The sequence below is a fragment of the Symphalangus syndactylus genome, chromosome 12 (assembly GCF_028878055.3).
Source record: "Symphalangus syndactylus isolate Jambi chromosome 12, NHGRI_mSymSyn1-v2.1_pri, whole genome shotgun sequence".
NCBI classification, from domain to species: Eukaryota; Metazoa; Chordata; class Mammalia; order Primates; family Hylobatidae; genus Symphalangus; species Symphalangus syndactylus.
Window position 1 is genome coordinate 72533000 of NC_072441.2, and position 20297 is coordinate 72553296.

Genomic DNA, 20297 nt, shown 5'->3' on the forward strand with positions numbered 1-20297 from the left:
AGAAATGGATAAATTCCTCAACATATACACCCTCCCAAGACTAAACCAGGAAGAAGTTGAATCTCTGAATAGACCATTAACAGGCTCTGAAATTGAGGCAATAATTAATAGCTTACCAACCAAAAAAAGTCCAGGACCTGATGGATTCACAGCCAAATTCTACCAGAGGTACAAGGAGGAGCTGGTACCATTCCTTCTGAAACTATTCCAATCAATAGAAAAAGAGGGAATCCTCCCTAACACATTTTATGAGTCCAGCATCATCCTGATACCAAAGCCTGGCAGAGACAACAAAAAAAGATAATTTTAGACCAATATCCCTGATAACATCGATGCAAAAATCCACAGTAAAATACTGGCAAACTGAATCCGGCAGCACATCAAAAAGCTTATCCACCATAATCAAGTGGGCTTCATCCCTGGGATGCAAGGTGGGTTCAACATACACAAATCAATAAACGTAATCCAGCATATAAACAGAACCAAAGACAAAACCACATGATTATCTCAATAGATGCAGAAAAGGCCTTTGACAAAATCCAACAGCCCTTCATGCTAAAGACTCTCAATAAATTAGGTATTGATGGGACCTGCCTAAAAATAATAAGAGCTATTTATAACCCACAGCCAATATCATACTGAATGGGCAAAAACTGGAAACATTCCCTTTGAAAACTGGCACAAGACAGGGATTCCCTCTCTCACCACTCCTATTCAACATAGTGTTGGAAGTTCTGGCCAGGGCAATCAGGCAGGAGAAAGAAATAAAGGGTATTCAATTAGGAAAAGAGGAAGTCAAATCGTCCCTGTGTGCAGATGACATGATTGTATATCTCGAAAACCCCATCATCTCAGCCCAAAATCTCCTTCAGCTGATAAGCAACTTCAGCAAAGTCTCAGGATACAAAATCAACGTGCAAAAATCACAAGCATTCTTATACACCAAAAACAGACAGAGAGCCAAATCATGAGTGAACTCCCATTCACAATTGCTTCAAAGAGAATAAAATACCTAGGAATCCAACTTCCAAGGGATGCGAAGGACCTCTCAAGGAGAACTACAAACCACTGCTCAATGAAATAAAAGAGGACACAAACAAATGGAAGAACATTCCATGCTCATGGGTAGGAGGAATCAGTATCATGAAAATGGCCATATTGCCCAAGGTAATTTATAGATTCAATGCCATCCCCATCAAGCTACCAATGACTTTCTTCACAGAATTGGAAAAAACTACTTTAAAGTTCATATGGAACCAAAAAAGAGCCCGCATCGCCAAGTCAATCCTAAGCCAAAAGAACAAAGCTGGAGGCATCCCACTACCTGACTTCAAACTATACTGCAAGGCTACAGTAACCAAAACAGCATGGTACTGCTACCAAAGCAGAGATATAGGCCAAAGGAACAGAACAGATCCTTCAGAAATAATACCACACATCTACAACCATCTGATCTTTGACAATCCTGACAAAAACAAGAAATGGGGAAAGGATTCCCTATTTAACAAATGGTGCTGGGAAAACTGGCTAGCCATATGTAGAAAGCTGAAACTGGATCCCTTCCTTACGCCTTACACAAAAATTAATTCAGGATGGATTAAAGACATAAATATTAGACCTAAAACCATAAAAACCCTAGAAGAAAACCTAGGCAATACCGTTCAGGACATAGGCATGGGCATGGACTTCATGTCTAAAACACCAAAAGCAATGACAACAAAAGCCAAAATTGACAAATGGGATCTAATTAAACTAAAGAGCTTCCGCACAGCAAAAGAAACTACCATCAGAGTCAACAGGCAACCTAAAGAATGGGAGAAAATTTTTGCAATCTACTCATCTGACAAAGGGCTAATATCCAGAACCTACAATGAACTCAAACAAATTGACAAGAAAAAAACAAACAACCCCATCAAAAAGTGGGCGAAGGACACGAACAGACACTTCCCAAAAGAAGACATTTATGCAGCCAACAGACACATGAAAAAATGCTCATCATCACTGGCCATCAGAGGAATGCAAATCAAAACCACAATCAGATACCATCTCACACCAGTTAGAATGGCCATGATTAAAAAGTCAGGAAACAACAGGTGCTGTAGAGGATGTGGAGAAACAGGAACACTTTTACACTGTTGGTGGGACTGTAAACTAGTTCAACCGTTGTGGAAGACAGTGTGGTGATTCCTCAGGGATCTGCAACTAGAGATACCATTTGACCCAGCCATCCCATTACTGGGTATATACCCAAAGGAATATAAATCATGTTGCTATAAAGGCACATGCACACGTATGTTTATTGCAGCACTACTCACAATAGCAAAGACTTGGGACCAACCCAAATGTCCAACAACAATAGACCGGATTAAGAAAATGTGGCACATATACACCATGGAATACTAGGCAGCCATAAAAAAGGATCAGTTCATGTCCTTTGTAGGGACATGGATGAAGCTGGAAACCAGCATTCCCAGCAAACTATCACAAGGACAAAAAACCAAACACCGCATGTTTTCACTCATAGGTGGGAACTGAACAATGCGAACACTTGGACATGGGAAGGGGAACATCACACACTGGGGGCCTGTTGTGGGGTGAGGGAGGGGGGAGGGATAGCATTAGGAGATATACCTAATGTAAATGATGAGTTAATGGGTGCAGCACACCAACATGGCACATGTATACATATGTAACAAACCTGCATGTTGTGCACATGTACCCTAGAACTTGAAGTATAATAAAATATATATATATATGTGTGTGTGTGTATATATATGTATATATAGAAAAAAGAGAGAGAGAGATTTGCAGGAACATATTAAGGATGTATTTTAGAAATCAGACACAACTTTCAAAGGAATAAAAGAGAAGAAAGATCAATTCAAAAGGGCACAAGTGGGAAACCCAGATATGAGTAACACAATTTCCAGAAAAAAAAAAAAAGCTGTTTTAACAGTCGCAGCATTGAAGCTCCTCAGGAAAGGAGTTGGTTGGGAGTAGCATCCAGCAGTTTCAGTGGAAGAGGATGTGAGGGAAGGGCTGTGCACCATCCAGGGAGCAGGACAGAGCCTGCCATGTCCTTGATGATCTTGGCCATGCGTGATGTGGCACGAACACTGCGAAGAACAGTCTTTGCTACAAGATCTAGACAAATGGGTTGTAAAACATCATTTGTTTCAGCTGGATGAGATCAAGTTGTCACTTTCATTTTGACTCTTTTCTTCTGGCTATGGGCAAATGAGAGTCTTGTAACTTTATTGCTAATAGATTATCTCGTTGTTTTGCAGATACCTAAGATAGCTGTAGATGGGCCGAATGTCTTCTGGAGCTGGTGCAGTTGGACAAGGCAGAGGAGCCCAGAGAGCTGCAACGTGAAGGCTGGAGAGAAAGTGCATAGAGGGTCTATGCCTGTGTTTCCGCTGCATGATCTTGAGTTCTTCCATTGGCTAACTAAAAGGTTGGTGGCTCAAGCCCAGTTAGGGACTCTGAGTTTTAAATGATCTCAGCTCATTTAAGATGAGCTTATGATGCATTTTCTCTCTTAGCTACCCTCTCCCCCAACCTTATTCTCAATCCCTCTGCTTTAAATCAGATGTGGTAAAATCCTGCCTGAACCCCCAAAATTTTATTTATATATATATAAAATATATAAATATATATAATATAAATATATATAATATAAATATAACATATATAATATAAATATATAAAAATATAATATATAAATATATAATAAATACATAATATATATAAATATATAAAATATATATATATGTTTTTTCAAGTATGAAACAAGTTCTAAAGAAGCAGAGCCTAGTTCTCATACAAATAATATTATCCTTTCTTCCTAAGGTTGGGTTTTATAGTTCCTGATTCCTGGAAAGCTGGTGTCAATGCCCTTAAGCCAAATCCATGAGGAACACACTTCACACTTAAAGGTGGATTTTTACTACATATTGGGTACACTGTACACTACTCGGGTGACAGGAGCACTAAAATCTCAGACTTCACCCCTATACAATTCGTTAATGTAACAAAAAACCACTTTTTTGTTTCCCAAAAGCTATTGAAATAAAGAATGTATATGAAAGACAAAGGTATATTTTTCACTCCTTGCAGTGAGGGAGAACACTCTCCATGAACTTAAAATGCACAAAAAATCGGTTTCAAAATACTGAACATCAGGCAAAAAAGGACAGTCTTCCTTGATAGATGTGAACCAAACAGCTGAGCGCTTCAGTGCCTTCTGCTGACCGCCATTGAGGGAGATTCCAAGCTAAGCACAGGGAGGGGAAAGTGAAAAGAAGCCCAGTGGACATTTTGAGTTGAGGACAGTGAGCAGAGTGTCCAGGGTAGTGTAGGCCCAAGGAAGCATAAAATCTATAAATAGAGCCCTAGCAAAGAGAGAGCTGCAGAAAGTAAATCACGGTGAATTTCAGAGGGTGCTCCTACTGGGTGAGCACAGTACTGATTCAGAAAGGATGGATCAGAGCATACATTTGATGAAACTATCCCAAGGCCAAAAGGAAAATCATTTGAAAAGATTAGAGAGTTCGGTGCCTGGCTCACACACAATGCTGGGAATAGTGCCTGAATGATAATTAAAACTAAAATGAACTCATAACCCACAGGGCAAAGGAGAGCAGTTTCAAAAACGTTTTTGCTCAGTAGCAGGAACCATGTAGTCCTAGACTGAGCCCTGCTGTCGACCACCTCACAACTCATAAAAACAAGGCGGAAAATGATTAAACAGTTTCCAAGTGATTTTTTTTTTTTTTGAGACGGAGTCTCGCTGTCGCCCAGGCTGGAGTGCAGTGGCGCAATCTCGGCTCACTGCAAGCTCCACCTCCCGGGTTCACACCATTCTCCTGCCTCAGCCTCTCCGAGTAGCTGGGACTACAGGCGCCCGCCACCACACCCGGCTAATTTTTTGTATTTTTAGTAGAGACGGGGTTTCACCGTGGTCTCAATCTCCTGACCTCGTGATCCTCCTGCCTCGGCCTCCCAAAGTGCTGGGATTACAAGCGTGAGCCACCGCGCCCGGCCCCAAGTGATTTAACTACATCCCTGAAGAAAGCTAAAAATATATAGGAACACAAAAATATCCAGCACTCAACAAGGTAATATACACAATATCGGGTGTACCGTCAAAGACTTTGAGGCATGAAAAGACATCTATATGAGGAGGTGAGTAAATCTTTGGAAGCTGACCCGGCCTAGAAATAAACCCACCCATATATGATCAACTGATCTTTGACAGAGACACCAGAAAACATGATAGGGATAACAAAGTCTCTTCTATAAATGGTGCTGGGGAAACTGGATATCCAAACACAAAATAATGAAATTGGACCCTTGTCTTATGCCGTATACATAATTAACTTGAAATAGATTAAAACTTTGTAAATCAAAGAAAAATGACCAAGGCAAGTCTCAATTATTTTAGCAAGCTTATTTGTCAAGGTTAAAGATGCACCCAGGAAAGAACATAGATCCGCAGGAAAAAAGGTGGTCCATGTTTTATCCAAAGAGGGTCTGGGTTCCTCAGTATTTAAAGAGAAAATGGAAAGTACTGAGGAAAGAGGAAGAAATATTTTTAATGGGGTGGAGAAGAGGCAAGTTGTTGCAACTGGTTGCAATTCTTTTGAGTCTTTGATCAGCCATTTACATGTGGTGGGGGTGGGTGTAGGAAAATAATCTAGCTTGGTGAATCTGCATTTTTATGTAGGATAATGTAAACATCTGGCAGAAAAAGCAATTACATATGCTCTGTCTTTGGTGAGCAGAGGGATGACTTTGAGTTTTTTCCTTTGTCCTGTACCTGTGAAGATAAGCTATGAATTTACATTGTCAGGTTGAAATTTAACAGAACTGTTTTAGGGTAAAGATCTTGGGCCCCACAAGAAATTTCCTTGAGAGCAGATTGTGAGGGAGATATGTAGCTTCATCTTTGTAACTATTCTATTTAGGAATAAAATGGGAGGCAGGTTTGCATGACCCAGTTCCCAGCTTGACCTTTCCTTTTGGCATAGTGAGTTTGGGGTCCTGAGGTTTCTTTTCCTTTCACAGCTTCAGTGTAAGATGTGAAACATTGAAATTCCTAGAAGAAAACATAGAGAAAAAGCTCTTTGACATTGGTCTTGGAAATGATTTTTTTTATATGGCACCAAAAGTACAGGAAATAAAAGCAAAAGTAAACAAGTGGGATTGCATCAAAAAGCTTCTGAACAGCAAAGCCAGCTATTTTAAAAAAAACGAAAGGCAACCCATGGAATGGCAGAAAATATTTGCAACCCATAAATAGGGTAAGATGTTAATATCCAAATATGTAAGGAACTCACACAATTCAATAGCCAAAATACCACACAACCTGATTAAAATATGGGCAAAGGATCTGAATAGATATTTGTCCAAAGAAGACGCACAATAGTCAACAGGTATATGGAAAGGTGCTCAACATCAGTAATCTTCGGGGAAATGCAGATCAAAACCACAGTGAGACAGCGCCTCTCACCCATCAGGTTGGTTATTATCAGAAAGACAAGAAATAGTAAGTGTTAGCAAGGGTGTGGAGAGACAGGAACTCCTGTATATTGTTGGTGGGGATGTAAATTCGTGCAGCCATTGTGGAAAACACTGTGAAGGCTCCTCCAAACATTACCAACAGAACTACCAAACAACCCAGCAATTAAACTTCTGGGTATATAATCAAAGGAAATTAAATCAGTATCTCAAAGAGATGTTTGCATCCCTATGTTTATCACAGTGTTATTCATAGTAGCCAAGACATGAAAACAGCCTAAGTCTGCTGGTGATGAAAGGATAAAGAAACTTTGGTATATATATGTATTTGGTGTATACGTGGTGTCTTTCTGTGTGTGTGTGTATATTTGGCATATATATATATATACACACACATACATAATATACACACATATATATATACATATATATATACACACACATAGTTTTGGTGTGTTTATATACCACACATAAAATGTAATATTGTTCATCCATAAAAAGGAATGAAACCCTGTCATTTGTGATTATATGGGTGAACCTAGAAGGCATTATGTAAGCAAAATGAGCCAGACACAGAACAACAAGTACTGCACAATCTCACTTATACATGGAAACTAAAAAAGTTGAATTCATGGAAGCAGAGAGTAGAATGGTGGCTACCAGAAGAGGGGAGGGAGGTGGGGAATGAGGAGATGTTGGTCAAAGGGTACAAAGCTTCAGTTATGTAGGATGGATTGTAACAGAGTTCCCCCATTTTTCCTACAATAAAGGGAATGAGTTACTTCATTAAATTAGTATTTTCTCTTCTCCTTTCCTCCCCCCTTTTCCCAGTTCTCTGTTTCTTGCCTAGCCCTTCAGAAATGCAAACATAACTTTTCACCTCCCTCTACCGGACATACCCTTCAGAACAAGTTCTTCTGTGTGCTTCAACAGAGATCTCTCCTCAGGAGTGGACAGTTGGTTTGCAGACCAAAGCACACCCACCACAAAACTTCCACCCTCCGGGGGTCACCTCAGAGCTTACACCCACTAGGAGGTCGTGTCGAAAGCATGCCACTTGGCCACTTTTACAACTTACTTCTGACCAGAAAAGCACCACCTAGACTGTCCAGTGAAGAACTACCTGGGAGCAGGGAAATCCTCTGTCCTGACTCACTTCCCCCTTTAACTTATAAAAATCCACGTTTTGCTCCAAAGGTGAAATGATACATTCAAAGCAGGACACTTTATGCTTCTTCCCCCCAACTAGCTACAGAAATAAATTCACTTTTTGTGTACCAGACCTCACACTTATTTGGACTCTACATGCAGCAAGTGACTAAATGGCTTTTGGTTACAGTATGAGTTTTAGAGATCTAATGTTCTGCATGGGGACTGTGGTAAATGCTGTATTGTGTATTTGAAGTCTGCTAAAAGAGTAGATCATGTGTTGTCACTACCCAAAAAAGGAACTACTGAAGCGGTGGATGTGCTAATTAGCGTGACTGTAGCCATTAATTCATTATGTATGTGTATATCTAAACATCATGTGGAACATTTTAAATATAAACAATTTTAATAAAATTTCTGCAAAGATTCCTTTAAACAAACATTTATAATAGCATCAAAACATATAAACTACATAGCAAAAGATGTGAAAGCCTTCACACTGAAGACTACACAATATTGCTGAGAGCAATTAAAGATCTTTGGAATAGGCGGTGTTTATTCTTGTTTTTCAAGATTGTTTTTGCTATTTGAGGATATTTGCAATTTCTTCTGAATAAGTTCTTCTTTTGTATTTCTGCAAAAAAGGAAAAAAAAGGCCACTGGAATTTGCATAAGATTGCATTGAATCTGTAGATTGTTTTAAATGGTATTTCCATTTTAACTCTATTAAATCTTCCAACCCATGGACATAAGATGTCTTTCCATTTATTTAGTTCTTCTTTAACCTCATTAAGTAATGTTATCTGGTTTTCAGTGTACAAGTATTTCACCTTCTTAAATTTATTCCTAGGTATGTTATTCTTAAGGGTGTTGTTATAAAGAAAATGTATTAATTTTCCTTTAAAATTTTTGATTGCTAACACAACTGGTTTTTATCTATTTATCTTGTTTGCTGCAAGTTTGCTGAATTAGTTTAACTCCAGTAATTGTGTGTGTGTGTGTGTGTGTGTGTGTGTGTGTGTGTGTGTTATTTGGTATTTTCTCAATATAGGATCATGTCATCTGAAAAGTGAGATAATATTTTTCTTTCCAAGCCATTTCACTCATCTTCAATTTTGAAAGATGTTTTGACTGGGTATAGAATTATAGGTTGGCAGGTATTTTTATTTTTTCAGTACTTTAAAGCTATTGTAAACTTCTTGTTTGTAATGTTTCTGATGAGAAATCGGATGCTATCCTTAACATTTAGTCCTCTGCATGTAACATATTTGTTTCTCTTTTGTTCGTCTTCGAATTTTCTCTTCATCAATGGTTTTGATCAATTTGAGTATGGTGTTCCTTGGTGTCATTTTTTCATGTTTCTTGTCTTTAGGATACATTATGTTTCTGGAATATTTTGGGTTTATGGCTTTCATGAAGCTTAGAAACCTTTCATCCAGTATGTTTTAAATATTTTTCTATCCCTCTTATCCACTCCATTCCCTTTAGGGATTCCATTTAGCCCTATAGTAGAGTGTTTAAAGTTTTCCCACTGATGGGCTTTTTATTTCTTAAATTTGATTTCTCCTGTGTGTTTCATTTGTCTTCATTTCTATTGCTATTCCCTCTAACTCATTAATCTTTTCCTCTACAGTGTTCAATCCAGTGCATTTTTTAAAAATTTCAGACAGTAAACTGTAGTTTTCACTTATGGAATTTGATATTTTAAAAATATCTCCCACATCTTCATTTAATTAAAATTATAATAACTGCTCTAACATCCTTGCCTGCTATTTCTAACATGTGTGTCATTTTCAATGAATTATTTCATTCTTCATTATGTCTCATGTTTTCCTGCCACTTTGCCTGTTTGAGATTCTGGGATTTGATGCCACACATTTGATGTCAATGCCCAAATGTGCCCAGTGGCACAACTCGGCCTCAGTGCCTATGCACACCCAAGCTTGTGCAGCAGGAGAGGCAGAGAGAGCAGAGGTGAGTGTGCCACACATGGGGGTAGGGAGTACCCCACTTGTGCTTGGGGCTTTCCTCTGCCTCATTGAAAAAATATGTGTTCCTTTTCTTTTCCATAAGACCTGCCCTACTTAAGGCCCTGTCCCTCCAGTGATCAGGACTGTCCTCTCTCCAGTCTCATCCCTCCAATGGATGGGCAATTGTTCAAAACAATTCAGGAGAGAAAACATTGTCTTGTCAACAAATTGTATTGAGAAAACTGGACATCCATAGGCAAAAATAGAAAAAATTCACAGATGCTGGTGAGGTTGTGGAGAAAAAAGAATGCTTTTACACTGTTGGTGGGAGTGTAACTGTCAACCATTGTGGAAGACAGTGTAGTGATTTCTTTAAGACCTAGAGGCAGAAATACCATTTGACCCAGCAATCCCATTACTGGGTATATACCCAAAAGAATATAAATTATGCTGTTATAAAGATATATGCACACATATGTTCACTGCAGCACTATTCACAATAGCAAAGACATGGAATCAACCTAAATGCCCATTAATGATAGACTAGATAAGGAAAATGTGGAATATATACACATGGAATACTATGCAGCCATAAAAAGGAATAAGATTATGTCCTTTGCAGGGACATGGAGGGAGTTGGAAGCCATTATCCTCAGCAAACTAACACAGGAAGAGAAAACAAAACCCTGCATGTTCTCGCTTATAAGTGGGAGCTGAATGATGAGAACACATAGACAGACAGGGTGGGGCTGGAGACAACACACACTTGGCCCTGTCGGGGGGTGGGAGGTGGGAGGAGGGAGAGCATCAGGAAGAGTAGCTAATGGATGCTGGGCTTAATACCTAGGTGATGAGATGATCTGTGCAGCAAACCACCATGGCACATGTTTACCTATGTAACCAACCTTCACGTCCTGCACATGTACCCCTGAACATAAAATAAAAGTTGAAGTAAAAAAAATAAACAAAGAAAAAAATCCGCTTAAACATCCATACTTGGACAAAAACAAACTCAAAATTGATTATAGAACTAAATGTAAACTGCAAATCTAGAAAACTTACAGTAGAAAACACAAAAGAAAATTTTCACGATGTAGAGTTAGGCACTAAGTATTCTTAGGTATCATATCAGCACAAACTATTAAAGAAAACATTGATACATTCAACTTCATAAAAATTAAAAATTCTTGGTCAGCACAAAACACTGTTAAAAGAATAAAAGCATATGTTACAAATTGGGAAAAAAATATGAAAATCCCACATATGACGAAGGACCTATATAAGGGTTAATTGGGTGTGTCACTGTGACCAAGCCCCAGTGTGCCAAGACATTTGTTCCAACATTATTCTGGGTGTGTGCTGGAGGGTGTTTCTGGATGACATTAACACTGGAATAGACAGACTAAGTGAAGCAGATTGTCCTCCCTAATGTGGGAGGGCCTCATCCAATCAACCAAAAGCCGAAGGAGAAGGAAAAGGTCTAATAAGGAGATGCTTTCCTGGGCATCCAGCTTTCCATCTTGGGAATTGCAGCCTCCATAATCATATGTCCAAATTTATATATACATATTATATATATACACGTGTATATAAAAATACACATGTACATGCCATATACTTATATATACATATATGTATACATACATTTCATAAGTAAGTAGGAAGGATTGTATTTTTAATAGTTCAGTTATTCAATGATAATTGCTGAGCTGGCCAGTGAATATGAAGGAGTTCTATTATATGATTCTGTATCCTTTTTTTATACTATTGAAGTTCTGCATTTGAAGAAGTAGGATGGGATAATAGCTGATTCTCTCCACATACACTTCAAAGCCCAACGAATTAACACAGAGTCAAAAATCCCACCCATAACCCTGCCCCTAAACACCAAGGCTAGAGAACCCTGTGGCCCTCCAGTGATTTTCTTCAGCCCCGTCTGGGAGCCACACAAGAGAGGGAGCAGGAAACGCTATGCAAATAGAGGCCGGGACAGCAGGCAGGGCCGGTTCATGACAGAACACAGGTAAAACTATCCTCAGAAAGCGAGTGTGGAGAAACACGATCATCCCTGAGGCCTGGTGGATTAGAGCACTGGCTACTGGGGAATTGAAAGGAAGGGGCTTCACCATGCAGAGGACCAGAGGTGCCAATCTCGGAAACGCAGAATTGCGTTCCCCATCTGGGAAGTGAAGAGGGCCTCTGCCTGGCCACTGTGCAACCTTCCAAGTGCGAACTGACAGCCTTGTGTGTGATCTCTTCTGTCTTCCTGAAGTTTGCATTTTCAACATTAAAGATTACTTTTTAATAAGAAAAAAAGCATGCTAAACTCAGCGAGACCCTATTCCCTCATGACGACTCTGTCAAGAATAAATTCCCTTCAACAAGTGATGCCCGGGACACTCACTTTTGCATAGCTCATGAGCCTCAGCATATTTAATTGTGGATCTAAACCAAAAGCCAAGGTGGAGGCAAGGTGCGAAACACAGGCTGTCACTGGCATATGCTTGGGTTGAACTAACACTATAAGAAATGGCAGATTAAGAGGTTAGAGAAGAGGAAAATAATATCTTTGGTTGTCATAGTGGTAAAAATTTAAATTCAAAAGAGATGATTAAAAATGTATAAACCAAATATTAGAAGTGTGTCAAGTTAAAAGGGGACTAGTGATGTCAAAACATGTTTTGTGCACTTTCAAACATGAGCTACACAACCCTTCCTAAATAACAAACAAAAGACACACACACAAACAAAGACAACAAAATAACATTGACAAAGAAATGTAGTAAATACCATCCACTACATATGATAAACATAGACTAAAAGATGGAAGAGTTTGGAATGTAAACAGGGAAATAAGAATGTTTTCATTAATCTGTATCCTTATCCACTAAAACCAATCATAATAATAAAAGCTTAAAACATTGTATGTAAAAAAACCCAGTAGTCCAGAGTGATGGGCAAGAAAATTTTAAACAGATTTAAAACATAAACATTTTAATTTTAATAGACTAAAATTAACCTTGGATGAAAGTGAAAATTTGGGCAGGGAATATTCTTTTTCACAACAGAATACTAGCAGAAACAAGTTCATAGTAAGGACTGAGATAGAAATTTCCAATGTACAAACATAAATATAATAACTGACACAGCCAGGGGTGATTAATTGATGATAAAATGCTCAGAGGAAGATTGTTAGAATACAGGGTATTTATACTTTTTCAAGCTACTTTCCAAATTAATTGTAAATAAGGTGTCTTTACAAGGGACAGATCTCCTAGACCCCTCCTTAACCAGGTAACCAGTCCTGATAGCACAATAATGGTGATAGACAAACTGGACCTTCTCTGCCCGCAGATGGGCTGAGGTAGGAAACTCACAGCACTGACTCTGCAGTGTTCCTGGCAAAACATTTAGGCTGAATTTAATCATGAGGAAATTTTCTGACAACTTCAGAATGAAGACAATTGAGCCAGACAGCTGACCTGTCCTCTAGAAATAAGTCCATGTCACCACCATCAATGACAACAACAAAAAGATGAGGAGATACTTTGGCTTCAAAATGACTAAAGAAATGTAGCTACATTATCTTTTCAATCTTTTTGAACCCCAAATATCTCTTTTCCTTTTTGTTGTGTGATTCGTGGTGACATGGACTATGTGAAGGAGACAGGTCAGTTGTCCTGCTCAGTGCTCTACATTCTGCAGTTGTCTGGTGATTACCTCCTATGAAACTCAGGCTAAGCATTTTCTGCAAGAACATGGCATTGTTCATATTCTGCACCGGCAGAGTCCCGGGTGACATGCTGTCTCCTGCCAGCAGCTCCTGACTCCTGTTCTCTACAGGATGGAATTGAGAGGAGCAGGGCTAAGGCCTCTCAATGCTGTTTGTCCATCTGGGAATTGGTCTCCTTGGGTATTCATCTCAAGTGGAAATGGGATGAATTGTGGTTTCTCAAATCAAAGGAGTCTAGTGGTTTGCAATCATCAAGAGCATTCTGTGTCTAAAATTCAATCCTCAGTGAAGGACCCCTGCAGTTCTGTGTTTGGAATTGAACTTGCTTTGCTGTTTTAGTTTTTTTCATCAAGTGGAAAAGCTACTTTTTGTGACATCCTTTCATCCTTTTCATCCTTCCAGCAGTATTTGGAATCTGTAAGAGAGAGGAAAGAAAAAATGAAAAGAGCATTATGTCAGGTCCTGCTGATGGCTGAGTCTGGAGGGATTGCTAAGTGGTGATAGCCCAGGGGCAAACTGAGCTCCTGCTGGGAGGATGAGCTGAAGCCTGAGCCTCAGGTTGGCTGAAGAGGCAAGCGCCATCCACAAGTGAAAAGAAAACACCCCTGAACTTCCAGTCAGCCTGGAGTGCAGATATAGGGACCTGCCTATGCCCAACCAGCAGCTGATGACATCAGCCCCTTTCTTCCTGATCCCCTTTGTCCGGAGCAGAGTGATGGCTTTTCACACCTCCCAGGGAGAATGTGCTCAGCATCAACCATGCACACTCAGAAGCAGAGGGCTGTAGAAGGAGAGGGCCCTTTGCAAAGAAACCCATCCCCTTACAACTCCATGTCCCAGCCTTTTGGGAAGGAGCAGGAGAGCAGATTATGGAAAGAACCCTGGATATGAGAAGCACCAGGGGCCTCAGACAATACCCACAAGTAGGGAAGAGAAAAGCAGTGGGAGAATGAGTTTTCATCATAGACAGAGAAATAAGGAGTGAAGGCCATTAAGAGCCATAGGTGTGATTACCTTCCTACTCTAAGCTTGCAGGCCAGGGAATCTGCATGCCAGTCTCCACTTGCTGAAGGGCAATTTTCTTTTGATCATTTTCGGTTTTAGGACACTTGAGGCGTGAATGTGGCCAATGACTTGATGCCCATATATGTTGTCAGCTGAGCCTTCAAGACCATCACCTTCCAGATGGGGAGGGTTCTTCATTCCAAGGGAAGGCTCTAAACCCAGCTCTGAAAATAAAACCACAGACAATGGGATCCACTGGCATTGATGATCTTACTGTGACTCTCCTACCCAAAGAACATCAAGGAAGGAAAAGTGGCATCCAAAGGGTGAGGGGAAGCCAATGGAGTCCCTTTGATATTTTCTTTTTTGTTGATCTTTCTCACATTACCCAGCAATGACAAGATTGCCAGGAAGCAAAGACACTCCCAATCCACAAAAATATTCAAAAAACATAGGATTAAGAAACACAAACAGATTACAGGTAGATAAAGAAAGGAAATCACACCGTATATAGACTGTGCTTTTGGGAGGGAAGAGATTATAAAAATCAAGCAAAATCAAAGTTAAATCAGAGCTGAGCTCAAACAGGAAATGGGGATGGCAGGGCCTGGCAGGGCAGCAGCCCATGGGACACAGAGGTGAGATCAGACAGAGGTGACAGCAGCTGATGAGAGAAAAGAACCAAGGAGACAAAATCTGGAGAATTTACAAAACTTGCACCATTATATGATCTACTGCATGTATATACACCCTATATAACATACACACAAATATGCTTACTATATGTGACAAATGACATAAATGCATATATCTATATATATTAATCTAATGAAAAAATATTATACAGGGATTTGGGAGATATTGAATGTAACAGTATAATCACTATTCTCATCCATAAACATTGGAAAAAATAGGAACATGAGAATATTGAGAAGAAAAAGTATGGTGAGAGACAAATGACCACTTGGAAAGCCAGGAGAAATCACCAGGTGAAGGAACATAAAACAAAAGGCATTCATTCTGTCCTCTTACCTGGAGCCTGGTTCATGCTCTAGACTCCAGGGAAAATGAGCAAGAGAGGGTGTGTCTGAGCCAGTGGGGTGATTCTTGTCTGGGGGTGTGGGAATCCATGGAGAAACAAAAGAGATTCCAGTAGGAATAAATCAGTTTAAATACTTGAAGTTATCACGGCATGTATCAGGGACTACACAACCCCCGACACTCGCTGAGCGTCTTCCACGTGTCCTCTCCACGGACCCAGATGGTGCTGGTTATCTCATGTAACCCTCCCTCCTCCAGAGGACATGGGTCTCCTTATTCCTCAGCTGAGGGCATTGCCTGACAGATGAGCACCAGGCAGCCCTGGGGGCTCCAGGAGGAGATATTGAGTGGGACAGAGAGTAAGGATGAACACGACCTAGGGTTTTAAAGAAATCTGTGCAGAAGTGGATCCCTGGGAGAAGGAAACTGAGGACATGGCCATGGACGTGAGTGGAGATGATGAAGTAAATGGAGTTTCATTAGAGAGACTGACTTGTACACTTTCCAAGTGAAAGCTGCCCTTTTATTTCAAAAACAACAGAAAAAGCAGAAGAAGCTGGATATGTCAGGAGACTGACTTGTGGGCCCAGGATTTACACTTTTACTGAATGTGCCTAATAGGTTACTATCGAAAGTGTCTGATAAGGGAAAATTGGCCTCATGAGGTATGGGGAAGGAGAGGAAGCAAACTGGCAAAGGAGACTTTCTGAGAAAGGAAAGGAAGAGGGGTCCCTAGAAAGCAGAGATCCGAACAATTGCTCTACCTCAGATGAAACAACGCATGTGAAGTAACTTTCTAAGTGAATTTGCCAGAAAGAGAAAAGGATTCGATATTATCTATTCATAGGTTTATTGAGCAATTGTTATTGAATCTAGCCCTCTGGAAATTATCATAATTAATACTCTAATGAGGCAGGTAGATACTATTTTTCAGGTATCTCATATGAGGGAACTGAGATGTAAATAGCAAAAAGACAAAAACCTTGGCCAAAGTGAGCAACCGGAAAGTGGCAAAGCCAGGACCTGAGAGCAAATTTGATCCTAAGCCCCAGGCACTTGCTCACCAGCATCGTGGATTTCAACTTGACTCTGAGGGAGCATGAAGAGGCCCCATTGTCTCCTCTACCCACAGTACCATGACCACCAACACCTGGATTAGAGCTTTCTGGTCCCACTTTCCTTCCCTCCCTTGGAAAGGCCATTGGTTCCCAGGATCAGCGTTAGCTGTGAAACTGCAGGTGGTGGAGGAAATGCCCTTTCTGGTTAAGCCATAGCCACAGTCAAACCCTTGATCCAGCTGTAGTCACAAAGAATTGGGCACCAGGGTGCTTGGCTGCAGCTGTGCCTGTGAAGCCTGCACCTCTGACAGGTGGTGGCTGATGTCTCCACTCCAAGGCCTGTGGGGATCAGCTTCCTGGGTGGGAGCTGAAAGAGAAGGGGCTTCAGTAGGAGCAACCTCAGTTTTCCATTTGTTAAGCATACCCAGAACACCTATCCTCGATGTGCCTGCCTCTCAGTAAAGCCACCCAGTGGACCAGGCCACACAGACAGACATCGTGTAAATGTAGGCATGGTCACCTTTCCTGTCTGTGCCTGGGGATGCTGAGATGGCAGGTGCCCAGGCTGGGTGTCCCTTAAGTGAAATACCCCTGCTTCAGCCCAGAAGGGTTTGGATTGGCTAACAAGGTCATGCCAATTATTCTGTCATTATTTATCTCTTTCCAGTGGCCTAGAGGGAAAGTTCTAGAGAGCCCTCAGAGCATAGGAGAGGAGGAGTTATTTTTCTCCACACATAGGGGTATAAGAACAGGGCAAGAGTTAGAGCTGCCAGGCTTTGGGAAAGAACCATGGAAAAGGGGGCTGGTATCCTGTAGCCCAAATACTAAATGAGGAAAACTTTTCAGGGTTCTGGAACATTTTGAATTTCACATTGCCTAAAATGGTTTTACCACCTGCCCACACATATACATCTTATTGCCATATAGTGGGTGTCCGCAGCCATACGCAATGTTGTAGAGGGACTAGTCCCTTCATGGACACTTAGGGGCCACAGGTATTATCAATCAGCATGTGCGGTTCTGTAGGGAGGCAACACCGAGCACAATCCTCATCTTACCCACTCCTCCAGTGGGGTCTGGGCAGTACCCCCTCATAAAAATTATTGCTATTTCCACAGGAAGAGAAAATCACACTCTCAGAAAGTGGACTAAGGAAAGACTTCCCGTGGACTCACACCAGTCTAGATCAGTCTCAGAAGAGGGACGGGGCCCTCAGGGCCTGATCCACGTTGCTGCAGGGCTCCTCTCTCTCCTCCCCTCTGCACATCCTCATTCTCACCAAGGTTTCTCTAAGTTTTCTTAAAAATGCCTTCCGTGTATCTGTTCTCCTTTGTCTTCCTGAGAGGACAGTGTATCAGACTCATCACTGATGCCTGGCTTCATACACCCCCCAACTGCTTTCTCTGATTCTGCCATCTCCACACTAGCAATTATACCACTAGCAATTTATCACCCAAAAGCCCTGTTCTTTCCGTTTTCCTACTCTGCTTCTGAAAACTCTCTCTCCATTGCCCACTGCGTGACTCTCCCCGCTCACCCTGCCTTTGTGCTCCTTCTGTCTTCTGCCCCATGATCCTATCCAGCATCACCTCCCACCACTCCCTTATACAGATTCTCTCCTGGAGTCAGGCTGGCCGCTCCCTGGCCCAGCCCTGCACAGGGTGCCTTCCAGCTTCTGGATCTTTGTCCAGGAGCACTTCTCTTGGCTTGGTGCGGCCTCCTTAGTTAGTCAGGGTACAGTTTATTGATCATTAACCATCAGTTACTTAGGACACTCTAAGATTTTAAGATCGTTCATACTGGGCAAATGAGAAAAACATCCTGAAACAACAAATATCATTGGTGAAGACTGGGCAAACAAACACAGGTCTCTCTTTCTGATCCTCTGCACTTGCTATTTAGAATCAATGTCTAGGAGTGTTTTTAATTATCACTACTTGACTTTGTCATGTCATTTTATCCCTCTTTTCTAGACTACTGAGTCTTATTAAACTTCTACTTTGAATATTCTTTGCATTTGCAGGAGAAAAGGGAAAACATTTTCTCAAACTTCTTTTTTTTAATTTTTTATTATTATACTTCAGGTTTTAGGGTACATGTGCACAAAGTGCAGGCTTGTTACATATGTATCCATGTGCCATGTTGTTTTGCTGCACCCATTAACTTGTCATTTAGCATTAGGTATATCTCCTAATGCTGTCCCTCCCCCCTCCCCCCACCCCACAACAGTCCCTGGAGTGTGATGTTCCCCTTCCTGTGTCCATGAGTTTTCATTGTTCAATTCCCACCTATGAGTGAGAACATGCGGTGTTTGGCTTTTTGTCCTTGCAATAGTTTACTGAGAATTATGTTTTCCAGTTTCGTCCATGTCCCTACAAAGGACATGAACTCATCATTTTTTATGGCTGCATGGTATTCCATGGTGTATATGTGCCTCATTTTCTTAATCCAGTCTATCGTTGTTGGACATTTGGGTTGGTTCCAACTCTTCGCTATTGTGAATAGTGCTGCAAGACACATGCACATGTATGTTTATTGCAGCATTTTCTCAAACTTCTAAAGTACTGTAGTATTGTTAGTTGGGCAGGTGGGAAAAAGTGCTCAATAATAGATCAAGTGATAATTTAGGTTGCATTCTCCTTGGTTCTACCAAGCTTTCCTCTGTAGGGAGAGGATGGATGGAGCAGATCACTTGTGAAACCACAGCTGGGGTCAGGGCTGTGCACTGTGCACACTATTCACACATTATTGTCATGAACCCACACGTAGGATACATCCTTGTGTAATCTGAAGGGTGCATTCATTCATCTCGGGCCCGTCTGCATGGATGATTGTGGCCTCACCAGGCCATGTTTCTTGATGCCCTGGCACAGCCTGCCCATATCAGAGGCATCTCACTTCTGAGACATGTGTCTGAGCATTTCCCTTCCTCCTTGTAGGAGCCCTGTCCTGGCTGGGCTGTTCCTGAGACAGAGCCATGCAGCTTTATGGGGACTCAAGGATGGCCAAGTTGACAGTAGAAACCCTGGGGACAGGGGCTGGGGATAGACTAAGACCTTTCTTCCCCTCTGTGATTTTCCAGGGAGAACCTCATGGAGCTGTAGGTCCCCCTGGAGGGACTGGAGGAGCCACTAGCTCTGCTCACAGACAAAGTGCACAGAGGTATTCATCCTTGGGGAATCTGTGCCAGAGGCTGCAGGAGTTGTTTGTACCAGGCTAGCAACTTTTCTGTTTCAACTCATAATTATTCCAAATTAATTTCTACAAAAGAGAAAAGGGTGAGCACCCATGTCGGCTCAGCCCTGACACGTTACCCCACCAACAGAGAAATGACAGCCACTGTGCTCTGGAGTCAGGTTGATATGGGGCTCGGGGTCCCACCGCGACTAGTCAAGACATCCTGGGCAAGTGAGTGGACCTTTCTGAGCCTCGGCATCCTCAGCTCTAACATAGAGATGCCACCGCCCACTTGGAAGTGTCCCTGGAGCACTGAATGAGATACAGCAAGGACAGAGGTTGCTTAGCAAGGTGCCTGGCATACAGCAGATGCAAAGTCAACGTGTATTTTATTTCTGTTTCATGAATCGCTGTGATCCTGAGAAAGCCTTTGCATCTTTGAAACTCAGGGAGGAATGGAAAACAGGAAAGGGGATGGTCCCAACATGAAAGACACCAAAATAGGGTAGAGGCCAACATGTTTGTTGCTAGTTTCTTTTCTTTTTCTCTCTTTCTTCTTTTTTTTTTCTTTTTTTGAGACAAGGTCTCTTTGTTGCTCAGGCTGGAGTGTGGTAGTACAATCACAGCTCACTGCAGCCTCAG

At 41.3% G+C, this 20297-nt stretch overlaps 1 pseudogene; it reads right to left on the bottom strand.

Moving 5' to 3' along the window:
* Window positions 1–13735: 13735 nt before the first annotated feature.
* LOC134734849 (neuroblastoma breakpoint family member 4-like) overlaps window positions 13736–20297 on the bottom strand; it is a 29762-nt pseudogene continuing 23200 nt past the window's right edge.